A 20,279-nucleotide genomic window follows, 5' to 3' on the forward strand; every position below is an offset into this window, starting at 1 on the left:
ATCTGCAGTCTGTGGGAGATGAATGTTGCTGTTCCAATGGAGCCTATGACTCAGGAACAATGACCTGGTGAGAGGCACACCAAAACAGAGCATGGAAAGGTCATGGTAACAGTTACAAGAGAGTAATGAAAGTGATCAAGTATTCACAGCAGCTTATTCCTTGGTGAGGGTGGAGATACCCCATTTTGGAGAGGAGCAGAGGTCACACTATAGAAGGATGATGAGCATATTTGATGTGGCAGATTCCCTGACTCGAGCAGGGTCAGTGTCCTTTCTGTCTGTGTTCAGAGGGGTGCAGGAGCAGGCATCAGCACAGGTGACGGAGAAGCCTTTCAGCTTCCTTAGTGTGAAGATGCATATCCTCTGTGGCTTCAGTATCTAATTCTGCTGCTGAGATGCCTCTGATGCCTGAACCTAGTAGGTGCCAGTGCCTCAGCACCCTCACAAGGAAGAACTTCCCCTGTTTCAGTTTGACCCCATCACCCCTTGTCCTGTCGCTGCAGTCCCTGATGCAGAGCCCCTCTCCAGCATCCTTGTAGCCCCCTTCAGACACTGGAAGCTGCTCTGAGGTCTCCACGCAGCTTCTCTTCTCCAGGCTGAACAGCCCCAATGTTCTCAGCCTGTCTCCATACAGGAGGTGCTCCAGCTCCTGAGCATCCTCGTGGCCTCCTCTGGCTTTGCTCCAACAGATCCATGTCCTTCATCCAGGATGCTGTGGGATTGCTGCCCTTGCTGAGTTGGAGGGACTGGAGTAACCTGCTGTTAACCCCAGCCTGTTTTGCTCAGTTCTCCAGCTCTATCAGCCCAGGTTTGCTGTCAGTGGTGCTGGGGTTGTGTTTAGCAGCAGCTTTGCCTTTGTCACCAAAGCTGCAAGGAGGGTTGGAAGAGTTGGAGTGTAATCACAGCGTGCTCAGACAAAGGTGTTTGGTGAGGAGCTGCAGTGTTGCTGAATCCACAAGGGGCACAATTAACTGATAAGAGTAAACTAATTGTTATTCAGATTAAATTAGGGCACAGGTGATTTGGAAAATCTATAGACACTCCCATATGCTTTGCCATTTTGCATTGCAGATTATGGTTTTATAAGGCCCTTCTGGGATTCAGATTATAGAGGCAGAGTGTGGAGCTGTGGCTAAACTGAACATACTCCTTCCTGATTAACTACATGATAAAACCAGAAATATGCACAGCAGAGGATTTATCGCTCTGGTTGTATCCTATTTTTTCCTTCCTAGGCATGAACACAACAGCGCTTTACAGATCCAATTGATGCTGGTTGGGAAACCCAGGCAAGATGATGGGATTCCCACATCCTAGTTTAGAGATGGAGATTAATAACAGGGAATGGGCATCTGGCAGGGACACGACTGCCACAGCTGAGATTTGCTGCTTCTTCTTTTGTGCTGTGTTATCCTGACCTGTGAATACCTACAGGCAAGAGGCAGCAGGACCATGCTGACCTGTAGGGTGAGGTGAGGCTGTCATCAGGTGTAGTTCGCTTTGCTTTGGGGGCATTCTGCTGCTTTGAAACACCTGAAATGAATAGGACAGGAAAAAAGAGTCTCAATTGCTTGTGTGACGCTGCAGCACAAGCTGCTCTTGAAGAAGGGTCGCTCTCTGTAAGATCCAAAGCTGCCTGGTGAAGCAGTGGCAGGAAACATGGGGACAGCAGAGTTGGAAATGGGGCAGAGCATGCGTCAACAGCGCAGCTGAAGGATTGAGGCAGAGAGGAATGCAGGTCTTTGGCTTGGACATGCTGGGGAGGCTCCTGAGCCCTGAAATCCAAAAAGGCCTGTGCTTCTGTAGTGGGGTTGTCTCAACACACTGAGAGACCCAGCAATAACCCCAGCATGGTTTTGCTTCCTCTCCTCTCTTCTGGCCTGAAGTGATGGCATCCAGAGCCAAGACAAGAGTTTCTGACCTCTGTTGATGGAAGGTTTGGAACCAGAGCTTCATTACAAAGCCATGCAGGAAGAGCTGAATCGCTGCTGCTGTTTGTTTGCTAAGAGGGTGCTTCCCAATGAATTGCAATCCCTCAGGGAACACTTGGGATGTGTGTGATTTAGCACTGTCTGCATTGTGCTGGTCTCTGATCAGTCTCTGCCTTGGATTCTGGCCAGGGCATCGATTGGAGCAGGGCTGTAGCTGGACAAGGAGGTGAGGGGTTATTGACTCACTCCTGCCAGCTCCCAGCAGTGTGCTAAAGCATTCCCTGTTCGGTGTTCCCCTGGGTGAGGTTACCTGCGATGGGTCTTTAGCCTGTGAAGAGCTCCTGACAAGATGTTAAGAAGCATCACTGCACTGCTGCCAGGGAAGAGAGGATCTCCCTGCAAGGGAAAGATGGGCTGGACACAGGGAGTGGTTTTCCTCCAAAGGTCCTTTCGGACATCATCGTGTCAAGTGGAGCTGCAGAAGTGGAGCTGAATGATGAAGCATCTCTGATGGCTTGTGTAGGTGAAGCCCATGAGATGGACTCATTGTGCGGATCATAAAGAGGATTCGGGTGGGATCTTTGAGACCAGTACGTACATGTAGGAGCAAGGATCCATGCCAGAGGGTGGGATGGACCATGGTGCTTAAAGGGAGCACCAGGACTGAGAGGTTTTGTTGCACGGAGAGTTATCATGGGGTGTAGTTTGAGTTGTGGTTACACGCTCAGCCTCCTGTGGGAAGAACAGGAATTGTCTTAGTTTGGCAAAGGGGACAGACTTGGAGGGTTTTTTCTCTGTGGCCTCTCCCAGTGCATTGGGACTAGCTGGGAAATGGGATATCAGATGAGGTTCTCCCTTCCTAGTGCTCAGCTTGGCTCCGACACTGCAAAAACTGGCCCATCTCTTCCCTCATCCCGTTCCTGTGGATAGCTGTGCTCCCTGCCAGCCTTGTGCTTGTGTGTGCACATGGAAGCACACCTTCTCCATGGTGAGCCCTCGTGCTCTGCCCTTGCCTGTGCTGCCTCAGCATGAGCTGGAGACGCTCGTGTTCCTGCCTGGCTGCAGCATGATTCCAGGCAGGGATCCTCCTGGCAGTGCCAGATGGTGGGAAGGGGGGCAAAAGAGCTGCAGCTCTGTCTCCTCCTGGTAACACAGCCTGGAGGCTCTGCTGCTGTGGGGTTTGGGATGGAGAGTCTGGGATGGGGAGATGGGAGCGTGGGCAAGGAGCAGGCTTGGGGCAGGCTAGGTCAGGTTTTCCCATGTGCCCACACCCGTGGCAGTATCCCTGACAGGGGCACAGCATTCGTGGTTAAAAATGGCATTTCAGGTACTGAATATATGCTACGCTCTCCAGAAGAGCATCTACGGGTGTGTGTGCCTGCGCCTGGGGCTTTGTTTTCCATTTATAGTGGATTCTTGTGTTTGTGTGTTTTACTCGAGGTGGTTTGTGCTACAATAAGAAGGGGGAGGGAGTAGGGAAATACTGCTCTGTTTACATACACTGCTGTCAACAGCGAGGCTGCTGCTTCCCAGGCACATCCTCTGGGAAGCACACTGGATTCCAGGCAAACAACACCCTTCCCTTCCCACCTTGATCCCACATCCTTCAGGGGATGGGAGGCCTGAGCCTCTCCTCCATCCCTCTCTGCTGGAATGTGGCCCTGGGGCATGTGGCACACTCCATAGCCAGCATTGCTAACACGTGGCTACGCGAAGGTTCGAAGGGAAGTGTCGGAGCAGCGGCTCTGCAGCAGTGCTCGGCTTCCCTGGCTGAGTCAGGCTGTGGTGTGCAGCCGGGGATGGACACAGCCCTGCCTCTCTGTGTGTGTGTCCCTCCAGAGCCTCTGATACTTTCCCCAATGCCTTTCACCTTTGTGAGCCTCCAGAGACACTGATGAGGGGCTGAGCCTCGAGTGTTACTGCTCACCCGTCATGTTTCCACATCTCAGGTGTAGCTCATCCCCTTTCCCTCCTCCCTGAGTTTGGATGGGCTCAGGTTTTGTGGCAAGAGCATCCTTACATCTCTCCTCCCTTGTTTTCGTACCCAGCCCTGAAATAGACAAAGAAGAGGCCCTTTCTTATCTCCTCATAGAGGCCTCAAGGGACAGTTCCTTCCTATCCGTCTCCTCCATAACAGCAGGTAGCCTGGGACATACTGGAGAAGCGCTTGGTCTGAACCCCCCCTTCTGATGTAAGTGGGCATTATGCATTTTTAACAGGCAGGGGGTTCAGTGAAACCTTTAATAGTGGCTCAATTGGCACGACATTCCCAGGCTTTGGAGCTGAGCTCTCCCTCTGTGCCTTGCAGGAAATGAGACCAAGGACAAAAAGACCACATTCCCTTTGACTGCAAGAACTGCCTTGCTCTGCAGCAGGAGCTGGCCTGGCTGTGCAGGAAGGATTCTAGCTTGGCAGCTCATCCCCATCCATGGCTTGTAAAGCACCTTTAAGCATCACCCTCTGTGGATGGAGGCATCATCTCCCTGGTTTGTGCAGTGCAGACCTGAAGCAGTGGCCTGGGGCCACACGTGGGGTCCCACTTGAGGGGGGAAGAGTATGGGAGCTGCTGGCGCTGGCAACGATGGGAATCACTGCTGAATATCCCTGAGAAGGCTCCACAACAAGGACCTCAGCTCCCCGAGTGCTGAAGCTTTTCACAGTAACTGGAAGGTTCTGTTTGTCCTTTGTTTTTCTTTTTTTGGGTAAAGCATAACTAAACGTGTCTATACATACAGGTTACCATGGCACTGTAACCTTACCTGATCTGGAAGACAGCGAGGAACAGGGGAGTATCTGTGGATCTGTGCATGTCCAATGTGGAACACATAGCCAGGAGGAGATGGTGGGATATGGAGGGGCTGATGTGGTTGGAAGGCAGCAGGAGCAGGACAGGTAAAAGGTAACTCACCTCCAACCCCAGCGCTGACTTTTGGCTCATGTTAGACTGTACAGATGTGAGTGCAGCCTTCAGAGACACAGGGACTGTGGTGCTCAGGCAGCCTGGAGAGCTGTGCTGCTGAGCATGAGGCAGCCCTGCCTGCCTTAACCACTGAAGGGCAGTACCAGGAGGTGAGCTCTTTCCTGCAGCCTCCAAGTGGTCCCTCCGAAGGAGGGGATACACAGGGTCCTGCTGCACTGTTAGAGGTCCTGGTGTCCTGTCTGCAATTGTCCACAGTTGAGAGACAGCCCTTGGCACATCCAGAGCCTCCTTTGCATGGGGGAATCATGTTCCTGCTGTCCTTTCCTAGTGCCAAGGCCCTCAGTCAGCTGCTGGGATGCACTGTTGGGGTTGGGATGCCTGAGGGGGCCATGGAAAGACATGATGCTAGACAAGGGGACTCACAAAGCCCAGGTGGGGAATGGAGGCACACACCAAGAGCTGTGGGTGTGCAGAAGGTGGAGCAGAGGGGCTGGAGGAGAGCCTTGCTCTCCACCCCTCATCCAGGCGCTGCTTTCCCTCTTCAAGACCCTTCCCTGGCACCCAGCCTCGCACTTCCCCTTTGCCTGCTGAGCGGGAGAGCACCTCCCTCACCTCCTCCGTGGGTGATGGTTGGAGTGAGGAGAGCAGGAAGCAGTTCCCGAAGGGGCCAGCTCGGAGCCATCCCTGGCTTTCCCTTCTCCCGCCGCCCCTGCCTAAGTGGAATCAATTGGTATAGACCATTAGCGGCACAGGTCCTCCTCTGGCAGGGGGGAGGGCACTGCTCTGGATACAAAGCAGCCACGCTCCAGCTCCTTCCTCCTCCTCCTCTTCCTCCTCCTCCTCCCTGTTTGCACGTCCCCCCCCTCTCCCACTCTCTTCCCTACGCTGCAGACCTGGGAAGCGGAGGTGCCCGGCGGAGGAGGAAGGAGCTCTCCAGCGCTGCTGCTTTGCGAGTGGAACGGGAGGCAGAGGCAGAGGAGGAAGGTCTTGGTCGCTGCCTGGACTGGGAGGAATACGTACCCGAGAAAACAAGGCGGAAAGGAAAGAAGGAGGAGGAGGTGGCTACGTGGAGCCCGCTCCGGTGGGCGAATTGCCGCTTTGAATCGTGCCTCTGTTCCCAGGGATTAAAGCATGAATGGGAGCAGCTTCCCAGCCACGATGGAGAGAGGAGGCGGCTCAGGCTGTGGGAATAAGGTAACTCCTGCCTCTTGCAGGCATTGCATGGCTGAACTGAGCAGGACAGAGCTCCTTTATGCACAGGGTGTGTGTGGATGTGTGCATGCAGCGGGCAGGGGCTGGGAGGAAGCAGGGAAGACTCATTCTTCTACCCCTCCCCGTGTATTGAAAGGATGCAGAATGGGTTCCGGGGGCTGCTGGAGATCACTTTGCCCCCCCCCCCCCCCCCCACTTTTTTTTCAGGCTGGGGTATGGATAATACACACTGTGCTCCCAGCCCTGGCCGCCCAGCCCTGCACTCGCTCTGTGGGCTTCCTCCCGTGGGGAATACAATGGCCCCGCGCCCTTCCAGCTCTCCAGTGCCTCCGTGCAGGAGGATGAGAGGTGAGAAGCCACAGGGAGAGTTGCTTTTCCCTCCCCTTGGTCATCCTCTGCCTTTTCTTCACAACAGAAAGGGACGGGTTTAGGAAGGAGAACTGAAATCCCTTTCATTCGTGCCAGTGGTGGCGAGAGCCAACTTTGAGGCTGCTTAAAGGGAAAAGCTTTTGGAGGAATAGGAGATGGCTGGGCAACGCTGTGCCAGCTGAGGGGTGATCTCTGTGTCATCTCACGCTGTGGGAGTGAAAAACAGTGATTATGGGGGAGGAAGTCCATGGTGATCAATGAAGCCCTCACCAAATGTTTCTTCCCTTTTCCCGGCTGGGCCTCTGTGTGACTCAGTTCTAGGCTCTCTGACCCGGAAAGTCCTGATTCCTCTCCCAGACCAGAAACAATTTCAGCTCGTACTGGGAGGTGGTTTAGCCCAGATGTTTGGGAAAGCACAGAGGAGAGCCTGACGTTGACAGCTGTGGAGCCCAGATCCAGTTAATCCCAGCAAGTGGAGGTCTTGGCTGGGTGTCCCTCTATCTTGCTGCTGCAATAGGCATTTGTTCTGTGCTGTCCATCCTCCCCTTGCCTTCAGGGGCTTCTTGATGCCTCTTGGCATGAGGTTAGGAAGCATTTGCTTTGGGTTTTAGTGATGCATCACACAAGTGCCCACTTGGGTGCACCCGGTGCAGGAAGTCAGGAGCCATCACTTGGCATCTCTGCACACTGAAGGAGCCGATGGTCCAGTGCTGGGACTGGAGGAGCCTTTGCAGTGTGTTGGATGGGTCTGTCCATGCTGGTCTAAACTGCAGGGAACTTGTGTAAAAGAGGTGGGGGGGTGTGCCCATGGAAATGGAAGAAGGGCTGTGGAGCTCCAAGACATTCTTTTGTTTCCTCCTTGCTCATAGCAGGGAATTCTCCTGCTCACCCAGGCTCTTGCTTGCCCTGTGCATGTACTTCTCTGGACACAGCTCTCCAATGCCAATTGCAAGCTTACGGTGGTTGGGATTTGGGTCTCACCTGACAGAATTGGGATCAGAAAGGTGTGGGAAAATGGAGGCACTTGGGGAAGGGAGGGTGAAAGATGTTGCTGTCTGTAGCACCAGCTCAGTGTCAGCTTCAGAGCACTGGGAATAGAGAAGGTGTTCTGGGGAGGGAATTAGAAGGAGATTTCACCCACGAGGGTTAATTCTGTGGCAGGGAACAAGGCTCTGGAAATGGCCAGAGCCAGCAGGAGAGTGGATGCTATTTGAATGGGAAGGAAGCTGAGCAGTAATGTCATTCTCCTGGTTCAATATGAAAGACAGAGGAAGAGAAGTGCCTGGATCCATCCAGCAGCCAGGCCTGGATTTGCTCTTTGCTTCCTCGACCTGCATCTTCCCAGTCTCCACTCTACAGCTGGGCACCTCCCGAAGCAAGAAGAGCAGCTTGGCTTTGCCTGGAGCTGGGAGAACCATCCTGAGCTGCCGAAGGAGCACATGGTGTCCTGAGCTGGCTCCACGTCAAAGCAATGCTTCCCGAGAGGAAAACTGTGTGTGCCCTGTTCATCTCCTTCAGCACCCTCGTGCTGCACCAGTGGAAGCCTTGGGAAATGAACACCAGGGCAAGTGTTGCACTTGATGGTTTGGTGTTTCTTTGAGACTTGCCTTTTGCTCTCTCTTGCCCTTGTTCTCTATCAGCTCAAAAGCAGCAGGTTTGGAGTCTTCAAAGCAAGCCCAGTGGGCAGATGTGAACCCATGGGCAGACAGGAGATGGTCCTTTCTTGCTTCCCTGTGCATTTTGCCTTGCAGGGATGAACAGTGCCTGCTTTCCAGGGGCTCACCCGCAACACCTCTGATTCCTGGGGACACACCAGGCCTTGGGCAGCATCTTTGCCTGTGGCTGATGCCCTCTGTGGCTTTCTCACCCTCCACTGCATGCAGCATCCTGGGAAAGGGAGGGGGTCTGTAGCTCTAGGTCTTATTTGAGGATACGGCTGGAGGTGCACTTAGTGTGGCTCTGACCAACCCAAAGGCAAAGCATCTTCTGAAGGCAGTGACATCTGCAGTGTCTTCTTCACAAGTCCTTGTTCTCTGTATCGTGTTGTCTGCTAAGCTTTGCTCATGGCGATCCTGAACCAGTTACCTGCCTTCTCTGGTGGCAGGGGGAGTGATCTTTGCCAAGCACAAAGGCTGAAGAGTGAGGACAGAGTCCTCTTTCCCTCCTGTGAGCCCCAACTGGTTGCATTTGGGCTGGCTGGAGTCACCTCCAGGAGGTAAGAAGGGCTTTGCTGAGTGGAGACCTCAGGGTGAATGAATTTTCATGCCCTCATCTAGACACGTGGACACCCCCAAGAGCTCCAAGGGATACAGCACATTAGTCACTGTTCAATATATCCTCCCACATCCTTTAATGGGGACTCCACACCTCCAGGGAGCTCAGGCACTGGGAGCTTGAAGGAATCACTGAGAACACTTCACTGTGCCAGGGAGCGGATCCTGCTCTCTTGCAGTGCTGGTGGCTTTGTCCCACTTTAGTCCTTCCCTCATGCTCTCTCAGCCTGTACCAGGTCCCACTTTCCAAGGCAGGCTGTGCACAGGCAGCTTTGTGCACCTCTGTTATCCATGCCTATAGCAGTGTGTGTCCTTCCCCGGTACAGCTGTGTGCAGATGTGCACATACCCTGGGCTGCTCTCTGAGAAATGCCCAGGCCTGCCCAAGCACCACATGGCTTCAAGCGCTTTGCCAGCTCATAAACCCCTCCTATAACTATCCTATCCAGCTGAACACGGGCTGATGTGCCTGGCAGCGACAGCAGAATAAAGAGAGAAAGGCTCCAAATCCCCTTCCTGCCTGGATCTGAGCTGTTTTCCCAAAGATGGGACAGGAGCTCACCTTCTGTGCAAGGCTTCCTGTGCTGGTCTTTAAGAGCAGATGATGTATTAGCTCTCCAAGGGTGCGCTAATGCATTGGTCACTGCTGGCCCAGCTCCAGCCTCTACGCTGCTCTGGAATGCTCTTTATTGTTAGTTCCTGAGATGTGGTTTGATAGTCCAGAGTCCTTGGTGCTTGGAGAGAAGTTAAAGTGGGGCAGACCTCAGAAAGGAGTTTAAACCCTATCCGTGAAACCTCCAGGGAGGGGATTTACATCTTCATGTCATGATGGAGAACTCCCTTGTTCAGCTCGGGGCTGTTGAGAAGCACAGAAAAGAGATGTCCGCTGAGCCCCACATTCCTCCACTGTGCCTGCCGGAGGCTGGGTATCCTCCCTGAAACCGCAGCAGCTTGTGCCTGATGATGCACTATGGAGAGTAGAGCTGAGAGCCTCTCCTTCCCTTCCTGCCTGGTGCACTTGATGGTGGGTGGTCAGGAGCATTGCTGAAGTGTACTGAAGATGTGGCTATCAGTTCAGTCAAGAGAAACGGGCATCTCCAGGGTGCAGCTCAGCTCATGTGAAGGCATTCTCCTAATGGGAATTGGAATTGTCCCTGTTGGTTGCAGGCAGAATCCATCAGCGAGCTCTGCTATGGGTATGCGCAGCCATGGCACTGCAGGAGGCAGGGATGGGTGTCTCCTACCCTAATCCCCTGCAGATGGGCATTGAGGGCAGTGCAGCTCCCATCTGACCTTTGGTGAGTGGGAATTCACCTGGAGGCAGGTGTGCATGGCTGCTCCAGCCTGGTGAAGGCTCCAGTTTCACCAATGCCACAGCTCATGGAGAATGAGGCATTTTACTTCCTGCCAGGGAAAGGGCATGGATTTGGCTCAGCTGCCTTCCTCAGTGCCATTCTGGAATGCTCCAGCTGCTTCCTCCTCAGGTTCAGCACCTGGAAGACAAGAAGAGGCTAATGCAGAAGAAACACCTTGACTCTGCCTCACTTCCACCCAGCTGGAAAGAGCCAAGGAGGAAAAGGATGGATGCCGGGGCTCTGCTCCGAGTTTCATGAATGAATGACTGCAGAGATGCAAGTGGGGTTTGGAGGGGATTTGGAAGCCTGCTCCAGGATTTGTCTGGCATGCAAAGCATATATAATACTTCCAGCATTATCATACCATAATGCCAGTGTGACTCGGGGCCCACTCCAGCTCCCAGTAAAGCAAAAGCATCACTCCTCTCCCCATCACTTTCGATAAGGTGCGGTTTTGCACTTCCCATACTCTTGTCCTGGAGGCACGAAGTGAGGGTGAAGGTGATCCTGTGCTCTGTTGGGAATCAGTGGCTCTGGGTGCATATGTGTGTGGGTGCTGAGCAAGCTGCAGTGTGACAGTGGAGTGGGTGCTGGGGTACCTCCCCCTGGGCTCCTCTATAAATACCACCATGGTGCTGAAGTATTCTGGCTCGGTGTCTTAGAGCCCATCCTTTGTTTGTCCATCTGTTTAGCAGCTTCTAAAGCTAAAGAAGAAATGTGTATCCATGGATTTCTCTTGGAGGCCTGGGAGGGCCAGGCCTGTACTTCCTGGAAGCTGCTTGGAGAGTCCAGCTTCTCAGTGTGCAAAATCCATCTGAATCCCATAGCCTGGGTCATGAAGAGGAAACCTGGAGCTGTGCTGACACCCTGACACCCTGCAGTGCATCCAAGTGAGCTTTCTCCAGTTCATGTCTTCCAGCCTCGTGCTGATGCAATTCCAATGGTAGGAATTAGTTCTGTGGGAAGCGCCTTTCTCGTGGTCTGCACTGCTGTGCTCTGCTTGTTGTTAGAACCCAGTGCTTCATTGGGTGGAGGAGCCATTACCCATCCCAGGGCAGCTGTACCACTGCTACGTTCAGATGCAAAGGAGGCAAACCTGGCTGTTGTGCGTGACCCCTGCACACTTGATGCCACCCTGCTGTGGCAATAACTCTGCAGGGCCCTATGAGAATGTGCTAAAGTCACTGTCCTGTGGGCACCGTGTCACTTCCCATGCCCTCCTTGTCCTGCCACCCCTGCACCCTGTGGGCAGCTGTCACTGCGAGCCCCAGGAAAGGCTGGGGTTTATGGAGCACCCAGGAGGTGAGCTGGAGGTACATCGAGCAGGTGATGAGAGAGCAGCCTGACAGGGCTCCGAGCGCCTGAACCTCATAGTAACAAATCTGGGGAAGCCTCCGCAGGGATCAGAGGATGGGAGCAGCTCTGCTCTCTTCCCGCTGAGGCCAGGCTGAGAGGGGAGCTGTGATTAATCCCTAGCACAGCAACCCATGCCATGTGTGTGCCAGGGCAATGGGCAGAGCCCTGGGAGCTGGGGATGCTTTAAGATGCTGCCTCACGCGGTGATACTGAGGAGCAGCCTTTTCTGCTTTCAGCTGACTTTCTAGTGGCACGTTTGGCTTCTGATTTGGGAGAGAAGTAGAACGTGGCACAGGCCTGCCACCCCTGCAGCCTGCATGCTCCCTACAGCCCTGCGGAGATACAGGAATACTGTGTCCTTCCCAGCCTGCTGCAGGAGCTGCAGGGATGCAGTGCCCCAGGAGAGGCTGGCTTTGGCTGGGCGATGTGGGGTTGTATGGACATGCAAAGGTTTAGTCAGGTGGGTTCATCCATTGGGATGAACGGGAGACTGGAGGTACGGAGTCACTTGTAAAAAGACTCCAGTGTCTAATAACAGTGGCACATCCACAAGGCATGACTCTAACATGCTCCTTTCCAGAGAGCTTGCTGGAATGACCTTCTGCAAGGGTTTGGGAGGAGCTGTTGCTGGGTTTCAGTTAGATGAGCATCATTCCTGGCATGCTTTTTATCAGGAAGTGCTAAAACTGAAGAGTTTGGGTGGAATGTGAGGGATAAGGGTGAGGCCAGGACAGCTCTACCTGTGTGGGAAGCTGTTGGCGGGCACAGGGAAGGATGCTGATGGATTTCTATGTGCTAGCCTGGCCGGAGCAGCAGGATTCAGGCATGGCAGGAGATGGTTAAAAGAGAATGTGGTGTGGAGTTCAGCTCTGGGGTGGCTCAGGCTTGTACCTTATCGTTATTCTATCAGTTACCAGTTACTTTAGCTCTGCAATTCACCAAGTGCAAGCAGCCAAGAGTATTGAGAAGGGGCCTGGCAGGCATAACTGTGAATAACAGTGCTCCAAGACGAATCCCTTGGCAGCAAGGTGGAGCTGTCTGGATGCTGGAGGTGTAGATACTGTCTCTGCCTCCAGCCTGGCACAGCAGCCTCAGGAAGCAGCACAAACGGCAATAAAAGGTGTCTTTCCATAAATAAAGCCCAAAGGATGGTAGGAGGGGAGCTGCCAATCCCTGCCTTTTGTGGAGGAGTAATTGTCCATGGCACTGTGAGGATGCTGGGACTATTGTCACTGTTATCAGGTGAAGAAGTGCTGGGCTCAGGCCAGTGCTTCAAGGCCAGGTTGGACGGGGCTTGGAGCAACCTGCTCTAGTGGAAGGTGTCCATGGCAGGGGCTTGGAACTGGATGGGAAGCAACACATCCAGAGGGACTGAAAGAGGAAATTCTTCTCTTTGATGCCGACATGGCCGAGGGAAGGTGTGCCCGGATGTCCTCCCAGATGTGCTGCACCCCTTGTGTTCATAGCCTGCATTCTGCGTTGGTCATCAAGCCCCAGCCCCCTGAGCTGCTTTAGGACCCCATGCAGCACTGAGCCCCTCTGGAACCAGGCAGCACTGATTCTCCCCCCTGTCCCAGCCGCTGCTCTGCCTCATTATCAGCTGAATCAAAGAGCTCAGTAACTCTTGTTTCTAAAGCTTACTCATCTGCAGGAATGCCATTGGAAAGACTGACAGCTCCAATCAAACACCCAGGGCTGCTCTGGTGCGTGCAGGTATTTGTTTCATCGCAAAAAGGTAAAATCAACCTGACTGATGGAGTGTTGTACCTTGAGATGCAGTAGGAAAGCACAGATGTGGTCCTGCTCACTTGAGGAAGCCACTCACATGGCTTGGAGTGTGATGGGGCTGTGCTGGGAGTCTCCTAACCCTGTCCCCTCCTTGGGCAAGGGGTGGCCTGTCTCTGTGTCCCTGCCACACAAGGTAGGTGACAGGCATAATAAGGCTGCAATTTGTGTGGCTGATTTGAGATGCACTGTAATTACTGCATGATTACAGTATTCTTAGAGCAGCCATTACAAACCCCTCCAGGTTCTCCCCAAGGGCTTGTCTCACTCCTCACCTTGCAAGTAAAGCACTGCAGGGGAGTCTGTCTGTCCATCACCTGTGCCTGCAGCTCGCTCTGTGGCACATTCCATGTGCCCCTTGCAGGTTGGAGTTCCCTCCATCCACACGTCCCAACACTTTGGTGCTTGGCCAAGCAGGTCAAGCTCTTTCAGGTGGTGAAGGTGCTCTTGGACAGGGCAGGAGCTGGTCCTGGGGAGCTGGGCAGCAGGGAGAGGTGCTCGGAGATGCTGCTCTACCGGTGAGGGTGGCTTGTTCACTGCTTCGTTCTGCCTGCAGGAGAGCTGGCCCTTGGGTGAGTCTAAATTTAGGAGCACTGACCTTCGCCAGGCCCGCAGGGCAGCATGAGCTGTGCTCTGCCAGCACCCCAGGCCCCAGGGCTTGTGCCATTTCTGTATTTAGCCTGCTCAAGCCCTGCGATTCCTGCCCAACAGCAGCAGCTATTTTCATCTCACCCCTACGCAAGCGGAGGTGCAGGTGAGCCAAAGGCACTGAGCCACGGGGGAGGATGGAGCTGGGTCCAGGCTTCCATTGGAAGCTGCTGACACTGGTAGAATTAGTCTGTCCCACCCAGAGACAAACCCAGAGCCACATCCCACCTCCTTGCAGGGCTGGAATAGCCCTGGGTTTATTGGATTGGCATATGGGGGCATGGCAAAGGAAAGGCACTCGTTTCCTTCCAAATGCCTCTCAGATGGGAGATGGGTCCATGTTATTCTGACCTGTCAAAGGGTCCTGGGCAGGCAGAGGCCTCGTGTGCACTGTGGAGACAAGAGGTGGGGCAAGAAGGATGAGTGCATCCTGGGGACCCTGCCCAAATCCAGCAGGAGTTCCCTTCCCAATGACCTTCCTGCTTCCAAGGAGCAGGGCGGCACTCATGGACACCGAGCACTGAGCAGCGTCTGGATTTGAGGCTCATCTCTTTAAAGAAGCCATCTAGCAGGGAACGGGAGCTGGGGTTTTCCCTGCAGGTTGCTCTGGTGCTCTTGGCTGTGATTTTTTGGCTGACCAAGGAGCTGAGTGAGCTCCAAGGGCTGCGTCTTTGCTGGCTCTGTCCAGGGAGAGGAGAGGAAACTGCAGGAGAGAACTGCTGCGAGTCAGCCCTGCCCCTGCAAGCACTGCTGCTGGCATAGGAATCCATCCTGCAGCACTGAGGGGTGCTGAGGTGCTGGTGCTGAGATGCTGGAGGGCTTGTTGCTCAGGCAGCAGCTAACACGGACTCTGCTTAGCGTGGAGTGTGGAGGAGATGCATTGACAACACATTGCATCCCCTGAGCAGGAACGCCATGGCAGTGGATGCTCCTCTCAGCCTGGTCATGCGCACCCCATCAAGCAACTCAGCGACAGCTCCTGCAAAGCAGTTTTCCTTCAGTGGCATCTTCAGGGACTGGTGCTTACAGCAGCTGGTGTTTGCAGCACTCAGGGGGAAGTTGGATGCCAGCAGGTTGGTTTTGCCTCCAGCCTTCAAAAAACAACCTTGAAGATCCTGGATTTTGCTCTTGAAAAGAAAGGAATTTATGCTTTCCCAAACTAAAGCCCTTTTTAAGGTGTCAAGGTGCCCGCTGGTGGCTTGCTGCGGTGGAGAGGGCCAGCTTGCTCACTCACTGCCAGCCTTCTTTTTGCATGCATTGGAATCAGGTTATTAATAACTCTTTTTAAATAGAGCAGGATTTAATTCCTTTCAGGGCTAGGGAAGAACTCAGTGATTCAAAGGGAGTGCTGGAGGCTGCAGAGGCAGGTCTCGGGTATGGAGGTGCTGAGCTCTGTGCCACTGTGTGCCCTGACCCACAGCCAGACAGTGGGTCCTGCCCCAGCCCCATCCCCACAGCGAGGCAAGAGGCAGCAGTGTGTGGGGTGAGCAGCCTCAGCTCCAGGTCTGGAGTTGGGAACACCCTGCGGAGCCAGCAGGGAGAGTCAATGAGGGCTTGCGGCTTGCTGGGCACAGCTCTTCATGGGTGATGGTCCCAGGTGCCAGTGCCAGAGGCAGCCCCCAGTGTACCCCACCGCCTAGGCTGAGCCACAGGATCCTACACCCCTCATTCAGGCAGTGTCAAAGCCTGGGGCTTCTCTCCACCACTAACAACAGAAGGGAACAATAACAACAGATTGGGGATATTGCAGCTTCTGAGACAGTGGCCTTGTGCCCACAGGTGGGCAAGGTGAGGCTTGGTCCTTAGGTCCCACTGTCACCCTTACATGGGGGGTATTGTGGAAGTCTTCCAACCCTTTGGACAAAGCATGTGCAAAGCCTATTATGGAGCTATGGAATTTAGTTCAATCCTGTTGAAATTGGGTCATCCTTTGTTAATGTCACTTTTTAACATCTATGGAAGGTAACAGTGAGCAAAATACTCAGTGCAATACAAACCATAGGGGTGGAAATACAGGCTCCGAGTGGTTCCGACAGCGTGGATGTGGTCTGAGCTGAGCAAAGGTATGACTCAAGGTATTGTGGTGTCACCAGCTTGAGAAGACTTGATGAAGAAGCCCTTGAAGGAGCTACTTGCTGGAGCACTCACTCAGCATTCAACCTTAAAGAAAGTCAGACAACTTCTCATGGATATCATCAGCATTTCCCTGAAGGAAACAACTCTCATTTGTCTTTCCCTTTGGAAGTGGGCTGTAAATCCAACAGCTTTCCATCCTGATGGAGATGCTTTCTAAAACCCATGTGTGAAGTGCAGCCATTGATGAAGAAGTATTGAGTGCTTGGGATGCTTCTGTCACCCACAGCTCGCCTGGCTGGGGAGGGAGCCTGGAGCAAGCATTTCCAACCCGAATGACAACCAGTGCATCCCCTGAGAGCATCACGTCTCCTGCCCTGTCCCTAGCTCGCGCCACCTCTGGCAGAGGTGGAGCAGCATGGGGGGGGGGGAAGATGAATCTGCAGAAGAGGAAGTTCCTGATGCTTGTTAAAACGTGGCTGAAGCTCCAAAGCTCCAGGGTTTCTGTTTCCCAGACTTGTGGGTGGCTCATTCTCATTCTGGATATGCATTTTATTCACATACACAACTAATCCTGTTTGGAATCCTGTTAAGTTCTTGTTCTTCTTAGTATCCTGTGGCAATAAGTTCCAGAAGCTAATTGTGCTGGTGTTGAGCTCCCTTGATCCACTTTGCTCATGCTTGCTGTAAATTGTAAGTGTTGTTCTGAGAAGATGGGCTCATATTGTTTCTTTCTGTGAGCTAATCTGTGGGTTTGATCCCATTTGTTCTTGACTTGCAATTCCAGCTTTGCGATGTGCAAATCGGCTTCAGTGCAAGGCTGGTCGCAGTGATGTGCAACCTTCGGGGGGGGGGGGGTGCGGCTCAGAGAATCCCAGCCTGGGTTGGGTTGGAAGGGACCTTAAAGCTCACCCAGTTCCATGGGAAGGGACTCCTTCCACTAGAGCAGCTTGCTCCAAGCCCCTGTGTCCAACCTGGCCTTGAGCACTGCCAGGGATGGGGCAGCCACAGCTTCTCTGGGCACCCTGTGCCAGCACCTCAGCACCCTCACAGGGAAGAAACCCTGGAAGAACAAGCAATTCCATGTGCTCATTACTCAGCTCCATGTTCTGCTTAATAACTGAACAGCAATTAGCTCCGCAGCTTTGCTGCTACACTGATAACAGCCCCCATTAAAGTTATGGGGTTGTTGGCATTAATGGCTTATGGAGTAACTAGTGAGCAAGAGTTATAACTGCCTTTCTTTTTAGCCTGCGCTTTACAGGCCTTTGCTGACAAACACCAGCATCTCTGACAGAGGCTTTGTGACAGTGCCCATGTGTGACCCCAGTGACAGAGCCCTTGTCCCCAGTGTCTGCTGGGCTGGAGATGCACTTTATTCTGGTTGGGAGCCATTTTCCAGCAGGGATCAGACCTATTCCCATCCCCAAGGTGAAAGGAACCCTGTGTTTAGGTTTGGGGACACTTTGCTCAGGGGGAAAAGCTATCGGTGAGAATATGCTTTGTATCCTGGCGTGTTTATTTGCTTTGTAAAGCTTTTGTTGTAGGATCTGTCTCTGTCTGTGCTATTTCCTGGCTGTTTGTAGTGCAAGGAGGTGTTTGACTGTGTTTGTTTGGGGGGTTTGTCTGTGCTTTTCTTACATCTAGGCAGTATTTTCACTCAGTGACATCTATCTATCATCTGTCTGTCTATCTATCTATCTATCCATCTATCTATCATCTGTATCTATCTAATCTATCATCTATATCTATCATCTACATCTATCTACCTATCATCTATATCTATCTATCTATTTATCTATCATCTGTATCTATCTAATCTATCATCTATATCATCTCATATCTATCTATCTGTCTATCTATCTATCTATCTATCATCTATCCATCCATCCACACAAACTCAACCCAAGCAAGCCTTTAGGTTAACATGTTCTAAATCACTTCTGTTCAATTGGGGGGGGAAACCAAGGAGTAATGACACTCACCACAGGAAGAAAGAAAAGAAAACTACAACCAGCTTGCAGATGGAATCCGTGTTTCCTACAGCAAGTGCCAGCACTGAGGCAAATTCACTCCGTTTTAAAGAAGAACCTTCAGTGTTTTAACGATCCAGCAGGTTCCCAACGCGTGGCTCCAGGATTTATTACAGTTGCCTTATTAGATGCATGCCCTTTCCCTATTGTCATGCCTTGACACCATTGCCCTCTGCCGGAGACAGGGGAATCTCTGCCACCGTGTGGCACAGCCCTTCTGCTTCCAGCATGTTGGAAGAGATCCCTGCCAAGGAGATTGGCTCCAACCATGCCAAACACCTTTGGGTTTGAAGTGTTTTAACCCCAAAATCGCTTAGGTTTGAGCTGGGGATTTGTGTCTTTTGCCTAAAAAAAGGGAAGTATTCTTTCGGTTACTTCGTGTTTCACTTTGTTCCTCCTCCTTTTCCCTGCAGAGGAGGAGGTGGCAGAAGCCTCACATGGACAAACTGAACCAAGGCAGGGTTGGGTTTAAAGCTGTGCACTGGGAAAAGGAGAGTTGTATGTGATGGGGCAGGGGTAGAGCGAATACCTGGAGGAGGAACATTGTCTTTCCCATTCTAATTCTTGGCAAGCCTCCCTTGTGCCATAAAGAGCAGCAAAAAGCATCATTTAGTTGGGCACCATGGAATCTGGGGGCTGCAGGGCAAGCCCTCTTTGTCGGACCATGAATCTGTGACTTCTGTCACCAGCAATGTACAACCATGGGTTCCTGGCTGATGCTGTTCACAGCAGCAAATGGATTTCACCCTTTAGCACATGCTGGTGAGGTGGGAGCGTGGCTTTGGAACACTGAGAACTGGCCTCAGCCTGTGCTGAGAGCGAGCACGCTGGAAATACGTTGGATCCCAGGGCAGCCCCAAGGGAGTTCTCCCCATGTCCTTCAGTCAGGCTTCTCGGGGTCATCCAGCCACTCAGGTCACTTCAGGGATTAACAGTGAGCAAATGGCTTTACTGCAGAGCAGCAGATCCCACATGCAGAAGGCACTGTCTGTGTCCTCACATTCTCCCCCAGCCGTGGAATCATAGGATCAACCAGGATGTAAAAGAGCAAGTCCAACCGTTCCCTTGTTCCATGGGAGCAGAGACCAACCCCCTCCTGGCCCCATCCTCCTGTCAGGCAGTCATAGAGAGCAACAAGGTCCCCTCAGTGTCTCTCTCCCAGTGGGGGGCCCAGACAATCACCATCTGCTATTGGGATCCCTACTGGAGCTGTGTCCCTTTGGCATGCGGAGTGTGCTGTGTGTAGGGAAGGAACGTCAGTAACAGTCACTGTGGGTGGGTACCTCATTCACCCCTGCAGCCCATGGTTTGCTGGTGCAAAGGGAGCTCAGGCAGCCCCAGAAGGACATGGAGAGGAAGAGTTCCATCCTAGGAAGCCCAGGCTCAGCCTGTCCTATGGAAGGCTGCTGGCTTGTCAGGAGGCAGGGAAAAGGCATCTTTGAGGTACGAGCTCTGTGTTGGGAGGAAGCTGCCCTCGACAAAGGGCCATTTGCTGCATGCCAGCCACTGTGACAGCTTGCCAGAGCATTGAGTCTGAGCAGCTCTTTTTGCTTGTCCTTTCCTCCCAGCCCCTCTAAGTGCCTGAGGCCCTCCCTGCATGCATTTGCAGCTAGCTAAGGTGGGCAGGCTTGTCAAAGCTGCCCCTTCCAGCTCTGCCCTACAGGGATGCCCAAAGGACAAGCTCTGGATGCATGAGAGGATTCCCAGTGTCCTCTGTTGGGGCACTGACAGCAACTGCAGGGACAGCAAGGATGAGGCCAGATGCTCTTTCCTGAGGGCACTGTGTGCTTTGGCAGCGTGGGGCCAGCGGGATGTCTCTGGCTCCCAGAGCTGGACAGGGATGCAGCAGCAGGCTGGGATGTGCTGGAATAACTCCTTCCTCCCTGACTGCTTTCTCCAGTCCTGACCATAAATAGGGACAAATCCGCATTGCTGGGTGATGCTTCCTTGAAAGCGGCTGCACAGAGCAGCTTCTTGAGCTGTGAAAGCTGTTCCCTGCTGCTTCCCTGTTCTTCCCTGCAGGAAACCTGCCTCTCTGTAGAACCGGGTGTGTTTGGGGGCTTGTTGCTGCTGGAGACCCTACCACGGTAGGTGCATAGGAGGTGGATGGTCCCCAGCTCCATAGACGATCCCTGGCACAGGTTTCTCTATGGGAGGTAGCAGGTTCCCCCTGTTTTCTCTGGGAAGTTAACCCCTCTGTGACTGAAGTGCTGATCTGGTTGTGTCCAGTGACTTGAATCCCACTCCAAAAGGACAAGCCATGGCTTCTTGGAGCCATTTCACTTCAGGTCTTCTGCTGGGCTCAGTGTCAGAGGCTGACTCCAT

General features: G+C 53.1%; 1 protein-coding gene across 10 annotated transcripts in view; it reads left to right on the plus strand.

Moving 5' to 3' along the window:
• The window catches only part of B3GAT1 (beta-1,3-glucuronyltransferase 1), an 81,138-nt gene that overhangs the window by 48,620 nt on the left and 12,239 nt on the right, over positions 1-20,279 (plus strand). For 7 of the 10 annotated variants that reach the window (XM_065697323.1, XM_065697327.1, XM_065697326.1 and 4 more), the window contains 2 exons: positions 4,667-6,045; positions 10,752-20,041. The gene's annotated coding sequence lies outside the window, so the exon portion shown is untranslated. The remainder of the gene's footprint in view (positions 1-4,666; positions 6,046-10,751; positions 20,042-20,279) is intronic. The other 3 variants (XM_065697319.1, XM_065697321.1, XM_065697320.1) reach the window with 3 other exon arrangements.

This window comes from Lathamus discolor, chromosome 17 (genome assembly GCF_037157495.1).
Source record: "Lathamus discolor isolate bLatDis1 chromosome 17, bLatDis1.hap1, whole genome shotgun sequence".
Lineage (NCBI taxonomy): Eukaryota > Metazoa > Chordata > Aves > Psittaciformes > Psittacidae > Lathamus > Lathamus discolor.